This window comes from Cupressus sempervirens, chromosome 11 (genome assembly GCF_028749045.1).
Source record: "Cupressus sempervirens isolate cs-2001-9-10 chromosome 11, ASM2874904v1, whole genome shotgun sequence".
Taxonomy (NCBI): domain Eukaryota; kingdom Viridiplantae; phylum Streptophyta; class Pinopsida; order Cupressales; family Cupressaceae; genus Cupressus; species Cupressus sempervirens.
Genome location: NC_143128.1, coordinates 288,721,312 through 288,748,348, shown reverse-complemented (window position 1 = coordinate 288,748,348; position 27,037 = coordinate 288,721,312). Strand labels below are relative to the sequence as shown.

Below are 27,037 nucleotides of genomic sequence, written 5' to 3'. Positions count from 1 at the left end.
TAGCCAAAAAAAAAAAAAAGAGGGTCAAAAATTTGTAATTTGACATGTTCGCTACAAATATATTATTCACAGCAAACATATTGTTCACAACAAACATACTATTCACAGTGAACATACATAATGAGTTCACTATGAACATGTATTTGTGTGAGCACACACCTCTAAGTTTTCTTACTGTCGTAAATTCAATTAAACATGTTCGCCCAAACATGTCAAACTATTAATGTTCATGCGAACATTCAAAAATGTTGACGTCACCTGCAGACAGGTCAGTTTTAAAATAATGAAGTCATACTGTGAAGCCATACTGTGACATTTTTATATAGTTATTGCGCAAAATTTATCTTGAGGCAAGGGGTAAAAAAAAATTTGATGATTTTATAATAAGAAACAAGAAAGGAAGGCAAAACAAATATGCAAGGAAGAGATCTGATGAAGCAGAACAAAGAAATCTTTAGAAGATTGTTGCACGTTATCATCAAATTAAACAAGGTATGTAATTATATATATTAATTTTTTTTTATGGTATTAAATTTAATTATGTTTCAATCTTTTTTTTTATCTAATTTGATTTATTTATAAATTTGTTGCAGAAAATCAACAAGGTGAAGGAAATGTTGAAGAAGGCTCAATAGAAGTAGAAGAAGTGCATATGGGAGAAAGGTTAGGAACACTCCGTACGGAATCTAAAACAATGAATGTTGAAGAAGGTTCAAGATCACTCCCTACAGGGGTTCAAATAACACAGGTTGGAGAATGGTCAGAATCTTTCCCTACAGAATCTCAAACAATGAATGTTGGAGAAGGCTCAAGATCACTCCCTATAGAAATTCTAGTAACAGAAGTCAGAGAAGGGTTGGGATCAGGTGTAGGAACTGGTATGGATGAACTCCCAAATATTGCCCAATTTGTAAAGAATGGTATTTCTCATAAAAAATTAGATCATTTACTTAAAATGGATGTGTATAAACTGAGAAGACTTGCAGCTACTATTCAACCCTTAAGTTTTTCTAAGAAAAGGTCAATGAATAAGAAGATAAGAGAAATTATGACTAAATTTGATAACACTGAAACACTTGAACAAGCTCAGTTGCTTTCACTTTTGCTTACACAAAAGAAGTTGCAAGAGGCATTGAAATTGTTAGGTGTAGACACAACATCAAAGAAGAGAAGATTTTCTAGCATGCAAACTGATGTGATTGAAAATGTAAACAAGGTTTGAGAAACATAGGAAAACATTCTTGAACTAAAGATAAGTTCGTGGTAAGAAAAGTGATGTTGATGTCTGTTTTAAATTAGAATATGACCCAAAATAGACAAATATCTTCAATTTTGTCTAAAATGGATTTTAGTAGGAAAACAATGAGAGAATATGTTAAGAGAAGATTAATTTTGGATGAAAGTATTTTGGAGAGCAATTGGGCAATCACGTGTAGAGCACCTCATTCTAATAGAATTGAAGAGTTCTTAAAAAAATTAGTCATATCATTTTGGATTGATAACACTTATCCTTCATCAAATAGTAGAGATGTTATCAGGCATAGGATTGCATTTGGTCAATATGAACATCATACAAAACATTGGTTGGACACAATACAGCATGAGTTATATGTGTCATTTTGTAGTGAACATCCTTATGTAAAATTTAGGCAAATGTTGTTTCAAAAATTGAAGCCATACTTTGTGAGGTCAAACAAATTGTTTGAAACATCATGTTGTCGTCATCATATTGAGTTTGATCTCCACTATTAGGTATTTCAAAATTTTGTAGAAGACACATATGGTTTTCATGTTGCTCCTCCTAGTACGAGAAGTGAGTTTATATCATCCATTCTATGTGACAAAATAGATGATCCAACTACTTAAATAAATTGCATCAAAGAATTATGTGAAACTTATGGTGAATTAGCTCTATTTCCTTTTAAAATTGAAAATATTAATGTAGCAAAAAAAATTGAATTGCAAAAGTTACAAGTATGTGAAGAATGAAACAAAGTTGGGGAAATAGACAAAAAGGTTGGAATATGTTGAAGAGCAGTTACCTATTCTAACATTTATGGACAAATTTAAGAATGCGATTCAACCCTATATTTGTTACACATTTTTTGCAAAGTGACAAGCACAATAATTTCAAACTTTGAGAGATAATTTCCCACTTGGAACGATTGTATCAGTTGTTGACTTTGCAGAGAACTATTCCTTTGTTCATCATAAAGAAATTCAAGTAGATTATTTCTTTTCTAAGCAAGTCACTATTATGGTACATATCTATTATAAACATGCACAATTAGATTTGGATGGTGTTCAGAGTACAGTTCAAGCACGAGTAATTAAAAAGGAATATCATTTTTATATAAGAGATGATAAAGAACATGACATTCACTATGTAGAACATTGCTTCAATATGTTTTTTCTTATTTGAAAGAAAGGGACATAAATGTTGATAAACATTATGTTTGGTCTGATGGATGTGATGCACAGTTCAAATCATCTAGACCATTTTATGCATTATGTAGATATCATTGCAATGAGAATATAAAACACATATGGAATTTCTTCAAGAGTGGCCATGGAAAAGGTGAACATGATGGTGTTGGAGCTTGCATCAAACATGCTCTGCGAAAGTATTAAATGAATTATTAGGGAGTTTGTGTAAATGATGCACATGTTGTTGAATGAATTATGGTACATATCTGTTATAGACATGCACAGTTAGATTTGGATGGTATTCAAAGTACAGTTCAAGCATGAGTAATTAAAAAGGAATATCATTTTTATATAAGTGATGATAAAGAACATGACATTCACTTTGTAGAACATTGCTTCAATATGTTCTTTTCTTATTTGAAAGAAAGAGACATAAATGTTGATAAATATTATGTTTGGTCTGATGGATGTGATGCACAGTTCAAATCATCTAGACCATTTTATGCATTATGTAGATATCATTGCAATGAGAATATAAAACACATATGGAATTTCTTCAAGAGTGGCCATGGAAAAGGTGAACATGATGGTGCTGGAGCTTGCATCAAACGTGCTCTGTGAAAGTATTAAATGAATTATCAGGGAGTTTGTGTAAATGATGCACATGATGTTGTTGAATGAATTATGGTACATATCTGTTATAGACATGCACAGTTAGATTTGGATGGTATTCAAAGTACAGTTCAAGCACGAGTAATTAAAAAGGAATATCATTTTTATATAAGTGATGATAAAGAACATGACATTCACTTTGTAGAACATTGCTTCAATATGTTCTTTTCTTATTTGAATGAAAGAGACATAAATGTTGATAAATATTATGTTTGGTCTGATGGATGTGATGCACAGTTCAAATCATCTAGACCATTTTATGCATTATGTAGATATCATTGCAATGAGAATATAAAACACATATGGAATTTCTTCAAGAGTGGCCATGGAAAAGGTGAACATGATGGTGTTGGGGCTTACATCAAATGTCACTAGTACATTTGGGTTCATTTTTTGACCTTTATTGGTCAAATTTTTGACTCAGTTTTTGACCAAATTCGACCAACCCATTGGTCGATATTTTTTTGGTCAAAATTTTGACCAATCTATTGGTCGAAAACCTACCAAAGCCATTGTCTACATTCATGCAGCAATTGGTCAAAATTTTGACCAATGAAGGTCAAAATTTTGACCAACAAAGGTAGAAAAAAATTTAGGCATTGGTGGAAATTTCAACCAATGAAGGTGGAAATTTTGACCAACAAAGGTAGAAAAAAATTTAGGCGTTGGTGGAAATTTCAACCAATGAAGGTGGAAATTTCGACCAACAAAGGTAGAAAAAATTCAGGCATTGGTGGAAATTTTGACCAATGAAGGTGGAAATTTTGACCAACAAAGGTAGATTAATTAGGCATTGGTGGAAATTTCGACCAATGAAGGTGGAAATTTCGATCAACAAAGGTAGAAAAAAATTTAGGCGTTGGTGGAAATTTCAACCAATGAAGGTGGAAATTTCCACCAACAGCTAGGTGTAAATTTTTTATAGGCATTCTATAAAACAGTTCACATGTCTTGCCTATGATATGACATTTTACATGCATCCTAAACTCTCTCATCTGGCTAATGATGGATTACGCAGTGATCTGAAACCATGATTCTAAAAAATACACACAATCAAATCCAAAATGAACTTGCACTACAAATGGATTGTGGAAATCTAATATTGTTAATTTTGCATGCATCTCTACCAAGACAAATATATGATTAAGTTGTGATTGTCCTGGTAGACATGCATACAATTTTACCAATATCAGATTTCCACAATCCATTTGTAGTGCAAGTTCATTTTGGATTTGATTGTGTGTTTTTTAGTATCATGGTTTCAGATCACTCTACGTAATCCATCATTAGCCGGTTGAGAGAGAGTGCAAGATGCATGCAAAATGTCATATCATATGCAAGGCATGTGAACTGTTTTATAGAATACCTGAAAAACACCGACAGTAACTAATATGAAGAATATATAATTAGTTATATGATTGAGACAAATCATGTACCAGTGAGTTGGTCAAAATTTTGACCAAAAAATTTTCGACCAATGGGTTGGTTGAATTTGGTCAAAATTTGGTCAAAATTTGGGTCAAAATTTTGACCAATAAAGGTCAAAAAATGAACCCAAATGTACTAGTGCAAGTATGCTCACCAAGTTGACTCTTTGAGTTTGGTCATTAAGTCACCCCACCAAAGTGCCTCATCAAGGTCAGTCTTTATGTCCACTCATCGAACTTGCTCAACAAGTCAGCTCGCCATGTCGCATCTCTAAGTGGCCTCGCTAAGTTAGCTCGCCAACTTGCCCCACCAAGTTGCCATTTTAAGCCCACTCACCATGTTAGATCGCCAGGCCGACTCCCCAAGTCAGCTTGCCAAGCTGACAATTGAAGTACGCTCGCCAAGTTGACTGTTCAAGTGTGCTCACCAAGTTGACTCAGAGTTTGTTCATCAAGTCGCCCCACCAAAGTGCCTCATCAAGGTCAGTCCTTAAATCTGCTCACCAAGTCAGCTCGCCAAGTCAGCTCATCCACATGTCCCACCAAGTCCCCAAGTCCACTCACCAAGTCGATAATTTAAGTGCGCTCACCAAGTCGACTCTTTAAGTTTTCTCACCAAGCCCATCCCCTAGGTCAACTCTCTAGGTCATCTCACCAAGTCACTCCCACCTAGTCACCTCAATGAGTCGACTCTTTTAGTCAGCTCACCAAGTCATGTCACCAAGTTGACTGTTCAAGTACGCTCACAAAGTTTACTCTTTAAGTTCGCTCATCAAGTCACCCCACCAAAGTGCCTCATCAAGGTAAGTCTTTAAGTCAGCTCACCAAGTTAGCTCACCAAGTTGTCGCACCAAGTCAACTCACCATCTCACCTCACCAAGTGGACTCACTAAGTTGGCTCGCCAACTTGCCCCACCAAGTCAACTATTCAAGTATGCTCGCCAAGTTGACTCTTTGAGTTCAGTCATCAAGTCACCCCACCAAATTGCCTCATCAAGGTCAATCTTTAGGTATACTCATCGAGCTTGCTCACCAAGTCAACTTGCCATGTCGCGTCTCTAAGTGGCCTTGCTAAGTTGGCTTGCCAACTTGCCCCACCAAGTTGCCACTTTAAGGCCACTCACCATGTTAGATCGTCAGGTCAACTCCCCAAGTCAGCTCTCCAAGCTGACAATTGAAGTACACTCACCAAGTCAACTCTCTAAGTTCGCTCACCAAGTCTACCCCCTAGGCCAACTCTCTAGGTCAGCTCACCAAGTCATCCCCACTTGCCCCACCAACTCACCACATTAAGTCGACTCGCCATGTCATCTCGCCAAGCCGACAATTCAAGTATGCTCACCAAGTTGACTCTTTATGTTCGCTCACCAAGTTTTCCCCCTAAGTCAACTCACCAAGTCACCCCCACCCAGTAATCGTCACCTCAACGAGTCGACTCTTTAAGTTAGCTCACCTGGTGGTTTTACCACCTTGCCTCGGCAAGTTGGCTCGTTATGTGTGCTTTCCAAGTTGCCCCACTAAGTTGCTTCTCTAAGCCCACTCACAATGTCAGCTCACTTGTTCGGCTCACCAAGTCAACTATTCAAGTACGCTCGCCAGATGGGCTCACCAAGTCACCCCACCAAGTCATGTCAACAAGTCAATTGTTCAAGTACGCTCGCCACGTTGACTCTAAGTTCGCTCATCAAGTCACCCCACCAAAGCGCCTCATCAAGGTCAATCTTTGAGTCAGCTCACCAAGTCAACTCTCCAAGTGGCCTTGCTAAGTCAGCTCACTACCTTGCCCCACCAAGTCACCACTTTAAGCCCACTCACCATGTCAAATCGCCAGGCCGGCTCCCCAAGTGAACTTGCCAAGCTGACAATTCAAGTACGCTCACCAAGTCAACTCTTTAAGTTTGTTCACCAAGTTTGCCCCCTAGGTCAACTCTCTAGGTCATCTCGCCAAGTCACCCCCACCCAGTCACCTCAATAAGTTGAATCTTTAAGGTAGCTCACCAAGTTAGCTCACCCAATCATTTTACCACCTTGCCTCAACAAGTGGGCTCACTATGTGTGCTTGCAAAGTTGCCCCACTGAGTCGCTTCTCTAAGCCCACTCACCATGTCAACTCACTTGGTCAGCTCACCAAGTCTACTGTTCAAGTACATTCACCAAGTTAGCTCACCAAGTCACCCCACCAAGTCATGTCACCAAGTCAACTTTTCAAGTATGCTCACCAAGTTGACTCTTTATGTTCACTCATCAAGTCACCCCACCAAAGCACCTCATCCAGGTTAGTCTTTACCAAGTCGCCTCAAAAAGTGGACTCACCATCTCACCTCACCAAGTGGACTCGCTCACCAAGTTTTCCCCCTAGGTTGACTCCCCCAAATTGACTCACTAAGTGGGCTCGCGAAGTCACCACCCCACCATGTTGCCTCAATGAGCCGATTCTTTTAGTCCACCCACCAAGTCATCTCACTGAGTCGCCTCAATGAGTTGACTCCTTAAGTCTACTCACCAATTTAGCTCTTAAAGTCATCTCACCAAGTCGACTCACCATCTCGTCTCACCAAGTGGGGCTCTCTACATAGGCTCACCAATCTACCCTACCAAGTTGCCTCTTTAAGGCTACTGACAATGTTGGCTTGCTAGGTCTATTCCCAAAGTTGACTCACTGAGTCAACTGTTCAAGTATGCTCACCAAGTCACCTCACCAAGTTGACTCTTTAAGTTCATTCACCAAGTCCGCTCGCCATGTCGGCTCGCCAAGTCAGCTCACCAAGTCACCCCTCCAAGTCGCTTGAAGCAAAGAAAAATTTGGTGTATTGTGCAAGTCTAAATAATGCTATCATTTTATATTTATAAAAACACTTACTTGGAAAAATAACGAAGTGTTCTCCCCTTAGATTACTTCCCATTTTAAAAACCAAGGAAAATGCAATAGACATATTTATCAACAAACAAATAACATCAATGAGAGTAACCATGCCATCTCTTAGCATTCTCAGTATTGCCATTGGCACATAAAGAACTGGGCTACACTTCACAATGCCAAAACCTTGAGCAGAATTCACTGTGGGAAGAAGCAAGTTATGTTTCCTTAGCAAGTGTTAGCTAGCAATCATTTCATATAACATCTTATAAAAGAATTCCTAAAGCTAACCACATTTTGAAATGAGATAACAATTGATATATATCATTTCAAACTCAATTTATTCCTATTTGTGCATAACATTAGCAAGTTAGTGTTATGCCAAGAGAATGGAATTTATGTATCCTCTTGACTCTAACAAAGACAAAGGGCCATTCTTGTCACTCTTTAGAGGTAAACCATAAACTCTGAAGAGACACTAAGCCAAAATTATTGGGCACACAAAGGTCAAAAAACATGGCAAATGTATAGGACAAATACAGTCAACTTTTATGAAAATGATAAATATCTCCCAGCAACAATTGAGAAAGGTTCAAAGCACATGCCTCCTCATACAACTTTAATAGCATTTCTGGACGAGATGTTATCACAGCAGACAAACACTTAGTTGCTGCCCTCTGAACCTTCCAGCTAATATCCTCATCATCACTATATTCATTAGCACTCTCTCTACATCAACAGAATAGTATTCACATGTTGGTCATAAAATTCATAATTACATGAAAATAAAAGACACCATTGTGCAAAAATTAAATTTTCTCAAGAAAATAATTCTCTTAAGCAATTTTAGCATACTCATCCTCATCTCCATTACTCTCTTCTGTATCTTCTTCCATATTATCAGTGTAGTTTGGATCATAGCTTATGTAGTCCAGAGCAAGTTCCAAAATCGTATCACAATAAATAGCCACATCTCTGGTACAACATAGGACAAAACTCTCCAATGCCTACAAATTGCATCTTTAAGGTGATTATTTACAGATTTTTGAATAATCAGGGTTTTCTATTTGAAGAATGAAATCTGAAGATGCATTTCACAAAACATACATATACTTTCAATATAGATGATATGAACTTTTAAAATGGAACCACTAACGTTAACAAATAGTGTGAGATGAAAATACATAATTTCTCTACAACCAAACTCTTTTAACACCTGCAAGCTATATTCTCTTAGCTCCTCATCAACTTCAGATGCACTTTTACAATAGTTAATAAGCAGGAGAATAGTTTCATTTAGATGCAGTCCAAACCTGTACCCAATAGCTCAACTGCAAGGGGAAAGGACATATATTAGAATAAGACTATAGCTTATATAGCTAAAGGCCATTGATGATACATTGATGAACACATGGACTACAAGATTAAAAATGGAAACAAAATATAGAATCGCATTTTTAAGTAACATAAAATTTCACAAATATAATATTGTTTTTATATTTTCTATATCAATTACAATATTCAATTATTTTTCAAAAGGCCTTCACTTTTTTAGCTTCTAAAACCATTTTTCCCATAATAACCAACCATTAACTACCCAACAAGGCAATATATTATTAGTAAGTAGGAGATATTTTCCACAGCAAGTCAAATTATGATATTGCTATGTGGATTCAACTTTGTAGATTTTAAGTCAAACTCATTGACCCATGTTTCATGAGTAATAGTTCACAAGGACTCATCTCTCATCATAATGAATGGAACACTTAGCACTCATTGCAATTAGATAATGCTCATAGGTGGTGGATAAGCTAATATTATAATTTATTAACTATAAACTAACACTATGGATCATAAACAAACAAAAGACTAGTAGACTGAAAATGTGTTCTTAGCAACAATAGTTGTCTATTCATTTAATGTGAAAAGAATGTATTTAGAGCCATGCATGAGAATCTCAAAAGAAGTTCAACCTTCACTGTTTGACTGTCATGCCTATACTAGGATAACTGTGGTACAAGGGGTGAATTGATAAATTTGTCCCTACAATTGGGACTGACAATAGCAACAAATAAATAAGCAATATTTGAGAGAGATTTGAACAACATAGATCACCTAGAAGGCTCTTAAGGTTGGTGCCAGATGACAAAATCAAAGGTTTGAAAAGCATAGTTGAATTACTAGTCACAATGGGAAATAGAGGCTTGTTGCCTACCGCTTAGAGAGCTAATGTGGATCTAGAACTATAACATTTCTCGTTCCTATACATGTGATTTGAGATATAGGGTATGTGCAGGATCATGGTCAACCAAACTATGCCCTTAAGTGGCAATAAAAAATCAAAAAATCAAGGTTATGTCAACTTAAAGTGCAATTTTCTACTTGTTATTAACTTTATATCAAAAAGTTGAGAGAAAAGAATCTCTAGAAAACTGAATCTAGTTTCTAAACTACTAGGACTTATCTCAAAAAAAAAAAATTGATTGGTCAAAATTTTGAATTTTAATGCAATATTATAAAAATTTCAGAACAAAAAACCAAGTAGACGTATGTCTGACCACCTTAATCAAAATCAAATGATAATATTTTTCAATAATATTCTAGATATAAGTAGTAGACTCATGCTTGGATATGACACATATTTTTTGGTATTTTTACTCTAAAAAAAAATTAATAATTAATTTTTGACTTTAGTATTTTTGGAATAAAAAGACTCTCATGTCTGACCACCTTAACTAATTCAAAACTCTGTAAAATTCAATTTTTTTATTTTTTTTCTTATAGTACAAGAAACATAGAATGTGATGCATCTTTTGAATTTAATTTTTTTTGTACCATTTGAAAGTTATAGTTGTTTTTCAAGTAGTGTGTTAGTCATCACTTTATACATAACTCCATTAGAAAATAAGTAATAATTACTAAACTCATAATTTGACAAACCTTACATTTATGAAAAGATAAGAACATTCTTAAGAAACACTTTTCATTTCATTAAATATGGGTGAAAAAGAAGTTTTCAACTACATGTTTGAAGTAAAAATCACATAAAAACAGGCCAAAAGCACATTTTTAGGATGTTTCTAAAGTTGACCATATAGGTTTGGTATCAAAAAATATAGTAGACCTTACAAAGATATTAATTTTTTTCATTTAGTATCATGGATGGTGGGAAAAAAGTTGGAATAGATTTTGAAATGGTTTGAGATATTTTAGAACTACAGCTTTTTTAGATCGCCACTTTTGGGCACACCGTGATCCTGCACATACCCTATAACAATGCCTTAATATTGACTATGAAACTCAATCTTTGATTCTTTATAGTTAGTTCTACAATTTATATTGCCAAAGCATTGATGAGAAATATCATTCAGTGTGAATCTGTAATCTGCTCAAGTAATCTGGTTCCAGATGTTTGGTGTAACAGGATCACAATGTACTAGTCATTTGAGTTCTTAGTTTTCAATATTGGAATCAAATTACAGTGTCATTCAAACTTACCATATCTGAAGGGATATAATGGCTGAAAGTGCATATTAGATTTGTGGCACTGAATATGATGGCTAGAAATTGCATATCAAACCTGTGTAGGATAATATCAGTCTTTCTGTTGCAGATCATACTTCATATCATACCTTAAAGTGGTAATTTACTAGTCCAAAAGTGGTCTACAAAAGCCTACAATAGCTAGCTAACATATGGATGTGATACATGTTGATTATATGGCATTAAAACCTATGTATTGAATTGTTACAGTTTGATTTGTGACTGATAATAGGTTTGTAATCTCTCTTTTCAATCTTAGCAGTAAACAATAAACTCATATTTTGCCATATCATTTAGCTGTACATATTTTGATTCATTGCATAGTCATTTCCTTTAATCATTCATAATGTATTATCATAAACAAGCATCAAAGTGAACTCAACCAAAGTCGTATCAAAATTGCTGAACTCAAAAACATCACCATTCTAGGGAGTCCAAAACATACATCAAACCAAACAAAATGGAAAAATTGGATCGAGTTTGGGTGGGGATCTTTCACAATTACTTATTGATGCTTAATCTATCTTGTGGTCTTGAGGATTTGCAAAACCTCGTGGAGTTTGGTAAGAGATGACAGCATTTGGATCCATGATTGTACCATGCATTGTCTTATCTTCCCAAAGGTTCTTTCTCTTCTTTCTCCTAGTACTTGATGGACATTAACTTCACTATCTTATTCTTATCCTTTCCGTGCTTTCTTTCCAAGGTAAAACATAATATCACAATTTTACTTGCTATGCAAAATAGTTAAGAACCAAGATTGATGTACAACAATTAAAAAATACAGATAAAGTGTGCTTTGCATGTTGAGGTATAAGTGGCATATGCTACTACTGTTGTTGTTGTTAAATGGGTGTAGCTCTAGACTGCCTAACATTAGATCATTGTCCTTGTTGTGGCTAAACCAGAGGAAGATAGAAATTTGGAATAGGTGCATTTCCTAGCCTAATACCAGAGATAAGTTGCTGCTGATAACCAAATCTACCAGCCTATGACAAAATTGGCATTAGATCATAAACTACCAACGAAAACAATGCTAAATGAAGAACTTGCAAAATTTTGGAATGGTTTTCCAAGCATGACATGCTAAAAAAGGCAATTTTTTCTTATATAAGAACATAACAAATAAAAGCTTATGAACATTGAGCTTTTCATTTTAGATCAGTCACAAAACAAAAGTTGACACATCCTTTTCTTCAAGACAAGCATAGAGCCATTTGCAAGGTATCAAAATTAACTTTGAATTGATTAGCACATATTAACAACATCAGCAACAAATATATCAAAAAATATGAATATATATCGTATTTACTTGAGGTGGCATGAGTGTGGGTGGCCCCTATCCACAAAACATTGGTTGGCTTAGACCTGGACCTCCAGGAGGGTATATAGGAAGATTATGCATCTGAGAGAACTAAAGAGAGACTTGCAATTTAATTTAAGTTATGGTATTTAGCATTCCAACTGATAGATTGGACTTGTGAAGATATACTAGTAATATGATCCAAGGTATCTAATGTTTCAAAGATTTTTAATAAAACTTGACTGAACATTTTGATTTAAGCTTGACTCATCATCTCTAGTGGGCATCTGTTCAATGGGATTTCAACTTGCACACTTTGGTACTCAAAGAGAAATAGATGTAAATGGAGAGGGCATGTTCTAAAATTTATGGTCATCCAATTTTAATATCAGTCTTTGCAATTTTGCACAATACCTTTACAGGGAAGGAAACCCTCAAGCTAGTTGGATAGTTTAGACGCAAATGTCAATAGTCCTTGGTTTAGTTACTATTTCGGGAATTGAGTTGAACTTGTTAATTTCATATTTGTGGTTGTGAAGGAAATTGATAAAACTTTTCTGGTACCAACAAACCCATTTATACCACCTAATTTTGCATTGAGGAAACCCTCAATCACCTTTTGATGAGTAAGGTGTTGAGGAAGATTAGGACTATAATCAAGAGCTGATTTTCAAGCCCCTGTTGTAAATTGCAAACTTATAATTATATAAAAACTAGGCATTGCAATCAAATTTAATAACAATCCATTGTAAGAGGCTAGCCCCTACTAAGAAAGGAAAAAGGGCAGATGCTAGTTTGAAAGGTTGAGTAAAATTCTAACAAGGGCCAACTACAACTAAATGGTACATTAATGCTAGCTACAAGTTTAAACAAAATATAATTATCAACTACTACTTAAATGCATCTACAGGCTATGATCCCTCATGAACTATGATTCAGATTAAATAGACAATATTCAAAGGCAGTGCTTGATCATAAGGAGATGCATCCTTCAAAATGAGACGATACTAGTGAAAAATGTAACATTTCCCCACAATCAGGGATATAGAAAGAGAGGTGGTTCATTTGTAGATAGCATCAAGTAAAATTGAAGAATAATAAATCTGACCAACAAGGACATGAATGGAGCAGAAATAAGAATGAATATTAATTGAGGAAATCAAACTATCATGTTTGAATTAGAAAAGAATTAGTGTATAAAATAACAACAATAAAGAATATAATAGAAAGTAACTGGTATGCAAGTATTCTTCTATTAATCTCCATATAAATTTGTTAAGAAGGTGCAGCAGTAATGGTCTTCCCTCGTCAAGTATGCCAATTGCGAGATGGATGGACTAAGGGTTCTGCTCATAGGCTCATTCCATGCCCTTGGCCTTGGTTGAGGAAGAATATCTCTGATCCTCTTAACAAGGAACATAAGATTAATAATTATTTATCTGATTTCCATCAGACATCATATTTGGGATCAATTTGAAAATGTTTGATAGAAAGATGCACCAGTACTGGTTCTGTCATTAAATATGACAACTAAAAGATGATAGACATCTTGCCATTCTCATGGCCCAAGGGGCCATATGACTTGGACACTCATTATGTGCCCTTTGTAAGGAAACTCAGGTGCGAAAATAGCTTCCTACACTAATCTCTTAAGAGAAGTATGGTGCAAATCCTATTAAAATCTTTTACACTTACAGATTCAATATCATGTAAACAATAATATTTCAGCCAAGCAAGCATAAAGAAAATAGACAGAGAAAGAAATACATAACACAAAGATTTTTCGATGGGGAAAAACCTTTCGGTAAAACAACCCCACCCCTCCAGAATCTGCACAATGTATTATCTTCAACACAAGGTTACAGTACACTTGCAATGCAAGTTCAACAATGACAACAGAAGACTCCAGTAGCAACTCATAGTACCAACAATACACTACTTTGCATACCTCCTCTTCGCAACCCTAAAAATGCTTATAACATGTGCTTCACTTTTAGGGCTACTCCCAAAGGTAACCATATTAGGGTTTTACCATTCTCTAAGAAAATAGGAACCCCAAAAAAAAATTTGGAACCCCACTATTGGGGTAGAGTGTACAGTACTCAAATTTATCAGTTGCCACATGTCTTCACCTGTAATTGAATCTTCCTAACATAGCTCTTTCGTGTCATAGGAATCTGTCATAACCGTTTTAGTGATGATCTCCTTATACACAATTCAAGATGCTGACACATCAACATTATTTGCAAGAAATACATTTTACAAAACAAATAATAAGAATAGGAATTATCCAAGGTTGAGACACCTTATTCCTAACACCCTTGAGTTTAGTTGAGGAGGATAGTCTCAACTCTCCCAGCATCCTATCAAGCTTTTCCACCAAATTCCTAATATGGTCAACTATTAGAAGTATGCAGTGAAATGGATACAAGTGAATTTAGGGTGTTATGTTTTCAATATCATTTGTATAATGATCATAAATCCTTGATACAATTTTCTCTAAATTGAATTACAATTAATTATTTTATATATATAATATTATTTATAAATAAATTGGGTTGTGGGACTTGTTATTTTTGGTCAAAATCCAATATATCCCATAAAGAGATCATTATGTTGCTTGTGCAAGAGCCCCATCATTCTGAAGAATCATACCATTTTTGGAAGGCACCTAAAAGGCAATTTCCATAAGGAGTTGATGCCTTCCATTGGTTAAGATAAAAATTTAAAATAGATCTTTAAAGAAAAAACTTGCCTACAAGCGTAGCAAAGGAATGACTATTGAATGCCCTATGATTGACTATTATTAACTTCTTAAGTTGTAGTGTCAAAGCTTATTCCATTCCAAAAAAATACTCATAACCCAGACATGGATTTAATGAAGAGATATGTGTCTCTACCACTAATTAAAACTACAAAGTTCTATGACTAAATTGATAGTTAATTAATAGTAGAATAAAAAAATTTGACAAAAAAATTTTTCATATTCTGGACCAAAATTTTATTGTCAAGTGTAACTGCTAAAAGTTTTATTGGTTAGTGTGGTATATGTAACTAGATTCGGAATACATCCTTTGTCCCTCATTGTCAAAATAACCATCTCAACATCAATGGATTTTCTGTGAATACATAAACAATGAACAATTTTGCTATAATTGACGATAAACGAAACATACAACAATCACATGGCTCATAATAGGAAGAGTTTCTATAGGCATGTGTGCATTGCATAACCTTCCAATAGGTACATTACAAGTTCTTTCATCAAGAACAGCTAGGAACAGGCCATTTGGACTCTAGTGCCAATGAGAGTCGGTTGTGGGCTTCGATCTAGCCACCTGCATTACATACTAGATAAATTTAAGGAGTTGGAACTTGTTTGTTGGATAGATTGGCTATCAAATTGTTTCAAATGTATTCAAATTGACAATTCTAATTATATGTATATGTTACAAGAAAACTTGATGAATATTGAATTTGGCTAATAGGGAATCCAATGTTCGTAAAATTTGGCAAATATAACCCATCAAAAAGTACTATAATGTAGAAGCTAAACATGATTGTAGTCTATCCCCTACCATTTTTGAGTTCTTAGAAGAATACCATTTTCATATTCAAGATGTGTAGAAAGGTAGCTCCAAATGCATTCACACTTGTACAGAAGACCAATAAAATATGCAAAGCCCTTAATATCCATACACAAAAAAACAAAAAAGAACAGTGGCTATGCTTTTAGAGACCCAACATATAAACTGATCACCAAACATCTCTCATCAACAACTATTAGGTTATCTTTAACTTGCTTCTAGATTTTGATTGCATGAGGAGATTCTACATTTTGGATCACATTTATGTATCTCCTTCCTCTCTTGAACATATTAATAATATATCAATTGATTGAATGGGAATGTCAAAAAAATAGATATACAAACAAAAGTGAACCCATTTAGTTGTTGGCATTAGCAAATGTTGCATTTTTCTTATACCCAGAATTTGCCAGATGTTGGATATGATAATTCGGAATTAGATTTTGTTGAGCAAGAAAAATGAAAATGAAAATTTGATTCAATTCCGATTCCAATTGACAATTTCAATTCCACCTCTTGAATGGGACTAACATATCCTCATTTTGAACCAAAATGAAAATTCAAAACTTATTCCATTTTCAGTATGACACATCTAAATTGAGAACTTTTTTTTAAAAAAAATTGTTCCTACCAATTAGATTAATTTGATTTAAACCTCATTATCAATAGAATTAGAACCAAGCATATTCTATCATGCTTACCTTGACATTGATGATATCCCCTACAGCAAAAACATTAGTCTACCCCTCCATAGGCAGAGAGCTATCCACCTTGATAAATCTATGTTCATCTACAACACCCGCAAATGTTGAATCCTTGAACCTAGATGTGCCCATTCTCTTGCCAATGCATACAAAGAGGGAATTTGCATTGATGATCTTCTTGTTGCTTGTAGTAAAGATTTTTGTGGTCTTAGAAATGTTGTTCAAATCAATGCATTCGTTGAGGTGCACTTCCACTCTCTTAGACTTGAGCCACGAGAGAGCCTTTCTTGATGCTTTTTCTGCCACAAATTCAAGAAGCCTAGAGCCAACATGGATGAGGACCACTTTCTTCTTTGAAAAATCTACCGCTATCTCTCCTACCAATTCCACTCCAGTTGCCCCCCCTCCAATTATCAAGACTATTTTTGAATCCTTAATCTTCTTATTGTCTGCAAGAAAGATATATTCAAATTAGGCAATTACTGCTTTTCTTTGTAATAGCAAGATCTTAATGAAAATTTAAATAAACTTAATATAAAAAAACCACATTCAAATCCACAATTCTCATTACCCACGATTTCTCATGAATGCAAACCCCCAATTTATAAATTCTAAACCCCAAATCCAGATCATATTTGTCCATGAGATGTTTTGATTTAGAGTGAGTACAAAATAGAATTCAAGAAAAGATACAATGACTATAGGATGAGCCATTCAAGCTCAAGACAGATGGTTTTAGAGTCATAAATAAGGAAGATATTTTATGTAAACATAAGCAGCTGGAAAAGACAAGAAATAGGCAGGCTGGATGATCAACCACTAATTATTTTTTCATAGTATAAAAAGAGGTCAATAAAACAAGTCATTTTTTTGGGATTCGAATGGTGTGTTTTATTAGCATCAATGTTTCTATGATCTATCTTTTCACTCTTCCCAATCCTGCACTTTCTCATCCTACTGATGGTTTATGTAGTAGTGTGATCTGTTACATTGATGCTAAAAAACTGTATGTCCCTCTAAACCCTAAATCCAAATCGTATTTGTCCATGAGATGTTTTGATTGGCATTGAGTGCTAAACAGAAATTTAGCAAAAACATAAAGATAACGAGTTCAAGAAAAGATACAATGACTTTGGAATGAATCACCCAAGCTCAAGACAGATGGTTTTAGAGTCATAAATAAGGAAGAGATTCTAGGTAAACATAAGAGGCTGGAAAAAACAAGAAAGAGGCAGGCTGGGTGATCAACTGCTAAGCTAATTATTGTTCATCCAGTACAAAAAAAAATCAATAAAGCAAGTTTTTTTAATATTTGATTGTGTGTATTTTTTAACATCAATGTTTTAGATCATACTACGTGATCTATCTTTTTACTTTTTCTAATCCTATACTCTCTCATTCTGATGATGAATGTTGATGCTAAAAAGTACACATAGTCGAATCCAGGAAAAAATGCTTTACAAATAGATTAGTAAAGTCTGATAATATTAATTAAGAAAATAGTAGTTAAGGTGCCAAAGGTCCAAAAGGCTTAGTAGTTAGAACAATTCAAATCTAAAAATTTCTCATTTTTCTATAAAATAAATCATTTTGAAATTTTGATGATGGATGAAATTGAAGATTGACGATATGCTCACATGAACTAAATTCCCTATATACTCAAGAACAGGACTAACCAAATGTTATAATTTATATACATTCTCCAGACTATTTTTTGTAGAAGGAAATGTAGTTAAGCAATTCAAATCTAAAAATTTCTCATTTTTCTATAAATCAAATTGAAAATTGATAATGGCTGAGACTGAGGATTGACAATATGTTCCTCCAAATCTATTTGACTAACCGCTAACATTTCTCTTTAGAATTCATTATGTGAGTTAACCACTTCATATGTTTTATAAGTTGCGTGATTGTATTGAATGTTAACAAGTCAATCTTTTGACATAATGGAAAACATGACAGCTAAAAAAATAAAATTCCTTGTATATACTCAAGAATAGGACTAATCAAATGTTGTAATTTATATTCCTCACTCAAATCGTTTGACTCTCTTTGCTTTTCAAAGTTTTGCAGAAAAACATTGTAGTTCAGCAATTCAAATTTGAAAAAAAATCATTTGTTGTAAATCAAATTGAAAATTGATGATTGTTGAAACTAAAGATTGATGATGTATTAGCAAGAAATAGGTTTCCTATATATAACCAATTGTTGTAATTTATATACCTGCTTTAAACCATTTGAATCTATTTTCCTTTCGAAAAAAATAGAAAGGATCGTAGTCTAGAAATTGAAATCTAAAAATTTATCATTTTCTGTAAATTATATTGTATCAGATTTCCACAATCCTTTGAAATCTATGAATTATTTTTGAATTTGATTCTTACATTCTCTTATCATGATGATAGATCATAGAATGTGATCCAAACATACACAATCAAGTCCATAAATAATTTATACAATTATATTGAAAATTGATGATGAGTGAATTGAAGATTGATGATATGTTCCCATAAATCAAATTTCCTAAAAACTCAACCACATTACTAACTAAATGTTGTAATTTAGTTACCTTCCTTAAACTTGTTGAGCCTCTCTACCTTTGTAGGAGGGCCATCATAAGTAGTTCCAGTGGAAAGCACTAGATAATCATACTTCACTTGTTCCCTTGACAAAGTGATGACAACCTCCTCTGTAACACCTGTTACAGCAGATATGACAAGCTTCCCACTTTTCAAATACTCCTCATGTAGAAACACACTTCTTTCCCCAAAGCTTGGCTCCACCATGCATCTTAACTTCGCCCATGGGATCTCAAAATAATCTTTCCTATTTGAGCAAAAACAAATCCATATGAATTGGCTTGATTTCATGTCTGCCACTAACAAAAACAAAAAAAATTAAGGGAGACTTAATCTCAAAATAATCTTTCCCACCAAATTTAAACCCTATCCTGATGCTATTTTCTCTAGAACTAAATGATAACAGAAAAGAAGTGAAATAAATTCAAGATGAATACACCCATCAGAGCAGATCTTGGCATGTTGTGAATCCATACTGTGCTCTGTGTATGTTCTCTTGCCTCTTCCTGTATATCACGAACACTAGTCCACCCAATGCTACTCTGAACATAACACCGGCAACAACACCAGCCTTCTTTCTGGCACTCATTCTCTTCAAAGAAGAAGATGAAGACTCTGTACCCTCCCCTATCTTTGAATCTTTTGCTTCAGCTGACAGATCTGGTGCAGGCATATTCCTCCACAAAAGAGAAACTATTAAACATGTTTTCTGGACTTATAATTATGCACAGCAAATCTATCATGACTCATAATAAGATGATTTCACTTCCTATCATAAAACTAACCTATAAATCTACATTTTTAGTGTGGATCTCTTTCTCTAGTCAAATATCCTTGGTTCTTCAACTCCTACATGCGCGTTGAAGCTGAATAGAATACAATGAAATGGGCGGCATTTGCCCTTTTTACATATTAAGCTCATGTTGGTCAAAATTTTGACCAACATGGGCATAGATTAAAAAAAAGCCATATTTTCCCTTTCCATACTGACCAATTTAATAAATGGTCAAAAAATGACCTCAAATGTACTAGTGCATGCTCTGCAAAAGTATTAAATGAATTATCAGCAGGTTCGTGTAAATGATGCACATGATGTTGTTGAATGATGTAAGACACCTTTTGCATTAGACGAGGTTGGGGGGTGAACCCACAATGTTGGGTACCACTTTTGGGGGACGAAGGAAATCACAAAAGGATGAAAAATTTGTATATAGAATTATGCAAATGTTCGCACGAACACACTAACTATGTTCATGTGAACATGAAACAATTCTAGGTTTGCACGAACATATTGAGTTTAAATAAGGTATGTTCCCATGAACATACCTTATTAATATGTTCATGCGAACATATTGTTAACAAAAATTTTGTGATTAAAATTCCATTTTTTCGTTTGAGATCTTGATACATTTGGGTTTTTTTTTATGTTCGTGTGAACACTCATGTTCGCACAAACACGTTAACTTAAATTTTTGGCTGTTGGATTATTTTTCTCATATGTTCGTGTGAACATATGTTCACACGAACATGTGTAAAATGTTCGCACAAACATAGTGTTCGTGCAAACATGTCAAATTACAAATTTTTGTTGTTCTTTTCTGGAAAAAAAAATGAAATTGGCTCTTTTGACCCGTAAAATTGAGATTGAATGATCTCCTACTCTAAAATAAAAAATGCCAATTTGTGCTGCTCGAAGCAAGCTTTCCAATGACTATAATTGTAATACATATTATATTCATTAAGACTTTCAAATATGAGTTTAACTCATTATAGGTTCATTACTGAACATCAACTGACTTCGACACTTCGAAAAAATTAGTAAATTAGGTCAAAAAAATTTTGAAAAATATCTAGGAAATAGTTATTGAGATAGCTTTCTATTCATTTTTTTATTTTAGATTTATGATAAATCGAGTTCAAGTTATCTGTGTCAAAATGAACATATGTTTGAACTACAATTGGTGTCACTTCAAAACTTCATAAACTATACAATATTCAACCAAATTGAATCAAACCAAATGCATCCTCTAGATATTTATGTTACAAATCCAATGCCAAAAGAATTACCTCATTGTCTTTTCTAGAAAAAAGTTATGTGTGTCAAACGGACTATCACTCTTTAAAAATATTAAATTTTAACATATACCACTTTTCGGAGGAGAAAAAAAATTGACATAATTAATTTAATTTTTTTTAATTAAAAAATATGGTTACAAAGTAGGAATAGAGTACTACAAATCACTAGTTTATGTCATCTTCAAATTATTCATAGTTTTAAAGATATAGTCACTCGAACATGAGGTTTGTTTCAAAAATATTGGTTTCAGTGTCAAAATTGGTCAACAAGTGGAACCCATTATTGTGGGATCACCCCAGGACATCATCAACAATGAGTAGATAGGTACCATATAGAGTATTTTGGGAGATAATAGGTATGGATGTGTACATCTGTTTAAATTTTATGAAATTAAGTTATAAAATTTTATTGTTAAGTTTTATCTTTCAATTTGTTGAAGTTTAAGTTTAATTTGTCCATATTTTCAATTTAATGAACTTTCAAGTGTTAATAGAAAAAACAAGCATGGTTGCAAGAGGCTAGAAAAGACATGTTCCTTATATTTAGTCATGAGTACAGATAATTCCAATTGGACATTGAAGACAAGAGAATAGTCATGTTTTTGTGACAGTTGCATTGATGAAGACTATCAAGAATGCATCAATCAAACATGTGGATATGCAGGTGCATGGATTTTGGTACCACTTGATGTTACCGATACATTTGATAAAGATGATGAAAATTTTGATGATATTTCATTGATTTCTGATGATTATAATCATATCTCTGGATTGGTAAAAGTGGGTACATGTATCATAAAAATTAGTCTCAACTTGTCAATTAATCTCAACTTGTTATTTAATTATCAATTTGAACTATCTTATATATATTGTACACATGTATGTATACTTGTTATGCAGGAGATGTCTTTGTAGTGACTAATGAGCCTGGAAATCATGAAGGTATCAGTTATTATTTATTGTGATGTACTGTAGAGAGGACAAAGTTATATGATCCTAAAGAAAGTGATGGAATGTTGTTCCCCATAGGTATTATACATACATGTGTGCACGTACATATATGAATAAATATATATATATATCTAGGTAACTTTATATCTATCAAATTTTAAAATATTTAAATTTGTGGTGCAAGTTTTGTTGTGATAGAGGGAACATATTTGAAGCAAGAAAAAATAGTCCAACATGGAATACACCTTGTTGATTATCAACTTAACAACAAGGTTTTACAATACAGCCACCTAGTCATTGCTACTAGGCTTTGTCTACATCCAATCAAACTTAAGCATGTACATCGCAAGTGGAGAGTAGAGTGTGAAGATCATGAGAAGATATTAAATGTTATAAGTGTACATCATGGTTGAACTGACCTTAGAGATTTATTTTATAATAATTTGAATTAATTTAAAGTTGTTAGTTTACTGTATAGGGTCATAACTCTTAGTTTATTAGTTTATTAATGTGTTTTTAAATGTACATACATTTTAATAATATTAATTACCATGGAAGAATTTAATAATAACAACTTAATATAAATAGGCAAAACTTACACAATCATAGATAGATATGTATCAAAGATAATTTAATATGTTAGAATTCTTAAATATCAACTTCTTTTCAAACTATTGAATTTCATCTTGAATTAAATGTGTTTTTAATTGTACAATCATACTCTTAGTTATCATTAGTTTATTAAAAAACTATATAAATTAATAATATTAATTACATACCATGGATGAATTTAATAATAACTTGATCTAAATAGGCTTGATCTATGTAAGTTAGTTGGAACTTACACAATAATTAGATAGACATGTATCAAAGATAATTTATTTTTATTTTTCTAATTCTTTTATCAACTTCTTTTCAAACTATTGAATTTCATCTTGAATTAAATGTGTTTTTAAAATTGTACAATCATAAGTTCTTAGTTATCATTAGTTTATTAAAAAAACTATATATTAATGTTAGTTTATTGTAGGGTCATACTCTTAGTTTAAATTAGTTTATTAATGTGTTTTTAAATATTATATTTTGTAAAAGTTTTTTAAAATAATGTATTGACTTACCTAGTTCTAGAGCATATTTTTATCTACATAAAACTAATATTTATCTTTAGCCCTACTAATTGATAATTTAATTTAACAAATATGCATCCTTCTAACTTCATAGTAATTGATTTAACAAATTTGATTATTTGATTATTTTATAATGATCACAATAAAATGTAAAATCTAAAGTTTAAATATGTTCACAATAAATTTTTATAATGATCACAATAAAATCTAAAGTTTAAAATCTATAATCTAATTGATGAAGAATGTTCTACTAAAATTTTTTTTTAAATACACATACATGTATGTCTCAAGAATAAACATCTACATCTAATATAGACTAGATATTGAAATGTATACATATGCAAACTATAAGTCTTGAATAAACATGTATACATGTAACAAAATATAAAAAGTCATATACATGTGACCATCCAACTACTGAAGTACTAAATAGTCAAATAAATAGTGAAACATGTATGTATGCCATCGAGGTACTAAAATACACGTGTATGTAAGTCTCTAGAATATATACAAGGTCTCCAATATATAAATGCATGCATCTAATATATAAATCTACTACTACTAGAGGTACCCTTCAAGATGCATACAAATAGAATGACCCTCTGATTGAGTCTCATGTACATCATGTGGCTAAGACGCATAAACCGAGCCTTGCAAATACACACACACACACACACACACACACACACACACACACACACACACACACACACACACACACAATAGAACTATCTAAACATATATATATATATATATATATATATATATATATATATATATATATATATATATATATATATATATATATATATATATATATATATATACACGTGTGTACATTCAAATTGAATACAAGTGCATATATCTAGTTTGAAACATAAATAACTTTACAAACTATTTAAAACTTGTAGCTGAGCAATACTGGGTGCCTCAATAGAATCATCTCTCTGATGTACATGCCCTAACCCAACACTAGATGTAATCATGTGCTCGACGACCTGTGCCTGCATGATTTATTATAGTTCTTAAATTAAATATCTATCTAAGCTAAAAAAAGTATTTCATATATTTAAATTTAAAAATAAATTATATATGTGTGTGTACCTGGGTCTCCGGAGGTGGAGGATGATCTAAAGTAGACTCCATCATATCATCTATCGATGCACCTCTACTGTCTGAAACATCAGTGCATCCTAATACTCTAGCATCATCTCCTGAAACTCTGACACGTACTAAACCACCCTCAGCACCACAATCTCAAACTGCTAGTAATGATGAGTGAAATGGGTTGTATAACTAGTTGGTAATGGTGTAGAATCAGTGTTGGGTCCGAATAACATGTCCATGTATGATGATAATCCCATGTTCAGACTAGTATCAATCTCAGAAAGCCCTCGTAACCACTCACCAAAATCATCAAGGCCCTCAGCTATGATCCTAACATCTCCAACTCATATGCCTGAACCATCTGTAGAGTTTCATGAGCCTAGTGCAGAATGTTGTGAGCTATGCACACGTGTATCGACTATCACTAGTGTGGTCTGTGCTTGTGGAACTACGGGGCTCTGATGGTGTCTAATGGTGTCCATCATTAAGTGAACTGGCATCCCCTGTGTATCGGAAATATAACTGATATTGTGCAACATATCCTCCAAAAAATATAGTGTTAAATCCATATGCGTATGCTATCCTGAAAGAACACAAACATCGCTTGGTACTGGTAATCCAGCAACTCTATATGCCTCATCAGAGGAGGTGCTTGAAGTTCTACTAGATGCCTCTAAAGATGGTCAACCTAGATGACTATGTCAACTGTGAATATAACGACTAAGAGAATCAGATGTGATACTAGCAGTCATAGATGTAATGTGTCCAATATTTTCAATTGGTCCCCTCTGGGAAGCAATGACAACTCTATCTGCAATAGGTGCTAATGTTGGAGTCACTGGAGGTAATCTCTATTCAAAAAATTGTCTCACATCTGGAGGTGGCAAACATTGTGCACTGTGATACTGGTCATAATCTGTGATCTGACCATGCCCCTGTCTGCAATAATTTGGAATGTCTAAGTAGGAGCCCTATGTAGAACTCAGCGTACAACTGATGTGTAAAATAAAGAGGTATCTATTCATTATTAGGATAACAACCATGTGTGACTTAAAAATGGGGATAGATCATGCTAGCAATAATAGGATCTTTGCATTGTGTTACTCAGTAGCCTCTCACCCTACCCTATGCACCCTCATATAATGGAAAGAGATCTCATTTGATGATGTCTTTGGGGGCCACCCTCTTGACATCATCACAAGATGCATCTCCTAAAATCTTAGCCCTAAGCTCCCTAGATATGGAAGCTAATATGTCAGGGGTAAATGAATGGTGAGCTCTAAATCTAGCAGTCAAATCCTGTAAACTCCTACATATGGTAGCACATATGTCTCTGTATAGACCATCATTGGAGGACAATATAGACTATTGTAATCTAGAAACCTCCTGCTCTGAAAATGCAAATAATGCATTGATATCAATGTGTGGAGGTGGTGTAGTAGGACCTCCAATAGGACCTTTAGGTGCAAGACCTCTAGTAGGAGCTTCAGGTGCAGGGCCTCCAAAAGGAGCTGCACCAAGAGCCACGCCAAGACCTACACTACTTGGAGCTACACCAGGAGCCACAACATGAGCCCCATGATGAGCCCTACAACGAGGCACAACAAGAGCCCCACCACAAGCTGCATCACGAGCCTAATCACGAGCAACATAAAAAGCTACACGAGGAGCTGGAACACCTAAACTGCATCAGGTGCCGCAATAGAAACCGCATCAGGTGCCATAGAAGGAACTATAAAAGGAGCTATAGGAGGAGCCATAGCAAGATGATGAGCAAGCTGATTGTGAGAAGTCATATCTATACAACATTTGATGGAGCTACTTTATATAAAATTTGTAAATTTTATATAATACATCCAATAACACATACACATGTCTCTTTAAGTCTAGTACACACAAATTTTTATTTAAATTAAAAGATATATGTAATCACGTACATAACATGTCTAGATAATCTGTAACATGTACATATCAATAAAATTTATATGATCACATACATATGAGAGTTAGAGTTAGAATTGAAGGGAACTTGAGTTTTCAAAACATTAGGAATTAAAGATTAGTACCTAGGTTTGACTTAAAGGGTTCAATGAGTTAGATTTGGGTTTGATTAAGATTTCATTTATATTAAAAAGGGTTTGAGTTTTCAGTTCTGGATTACATTAGACTTTGAGTTAAAGATATTAGGGTTTAAGTTTTCAATTACTTGAAATCTTACATGTTAGAGTTTGAGTTAGATTAAAGGGTGGCATTTCTAGATAGATAAGGGTTTGATTTTTTAGTTAGGATTGTAACATTAGATCTAGTTTGAGAACTTAGATTATGGTTTGATTTTGAAGTTAGGATATAATAAATTAGGGTTTAAAAATGATTTAGAAATACAATTTAAGGCTCACAACTAAAAAAGTGTAGAACTAACATAAAGTAAAGTTATCAAAAATATATACAATTATAGTTCGCTGTTGTCTATAATACAACCTTGAATATAAGTTATTTGAATAAGTTGACACTTGCATCACATATACATGTCTTACAAACATACCAACCACTCAGGTTTCTAGTGGAAGCCATGGAATGAATTATGAACTAGGATTTTTCAAGGGAAACATTGCTCATGAAAATCTCAAACGAAAGTCTGTGCAACCTTGTGGAAAGGTGATATCATGTTTGGTTGGGT

The 27,037-nt window shown here is 33.8% G+C and overlaps 1 pseudogene; it reads right to left on the bottom strand.

Moving 5' to 3' along the window:
• Nucleotides 1–189: 189 nt before the first annotated feature.
• Nucleotides 190–19,772, bottom strand: LOC149529239 (uncharacterized; annotated as a pseudogene).
• Nucleotides 19,773–27,037: the final 7,265 nt, after the last annotated feature.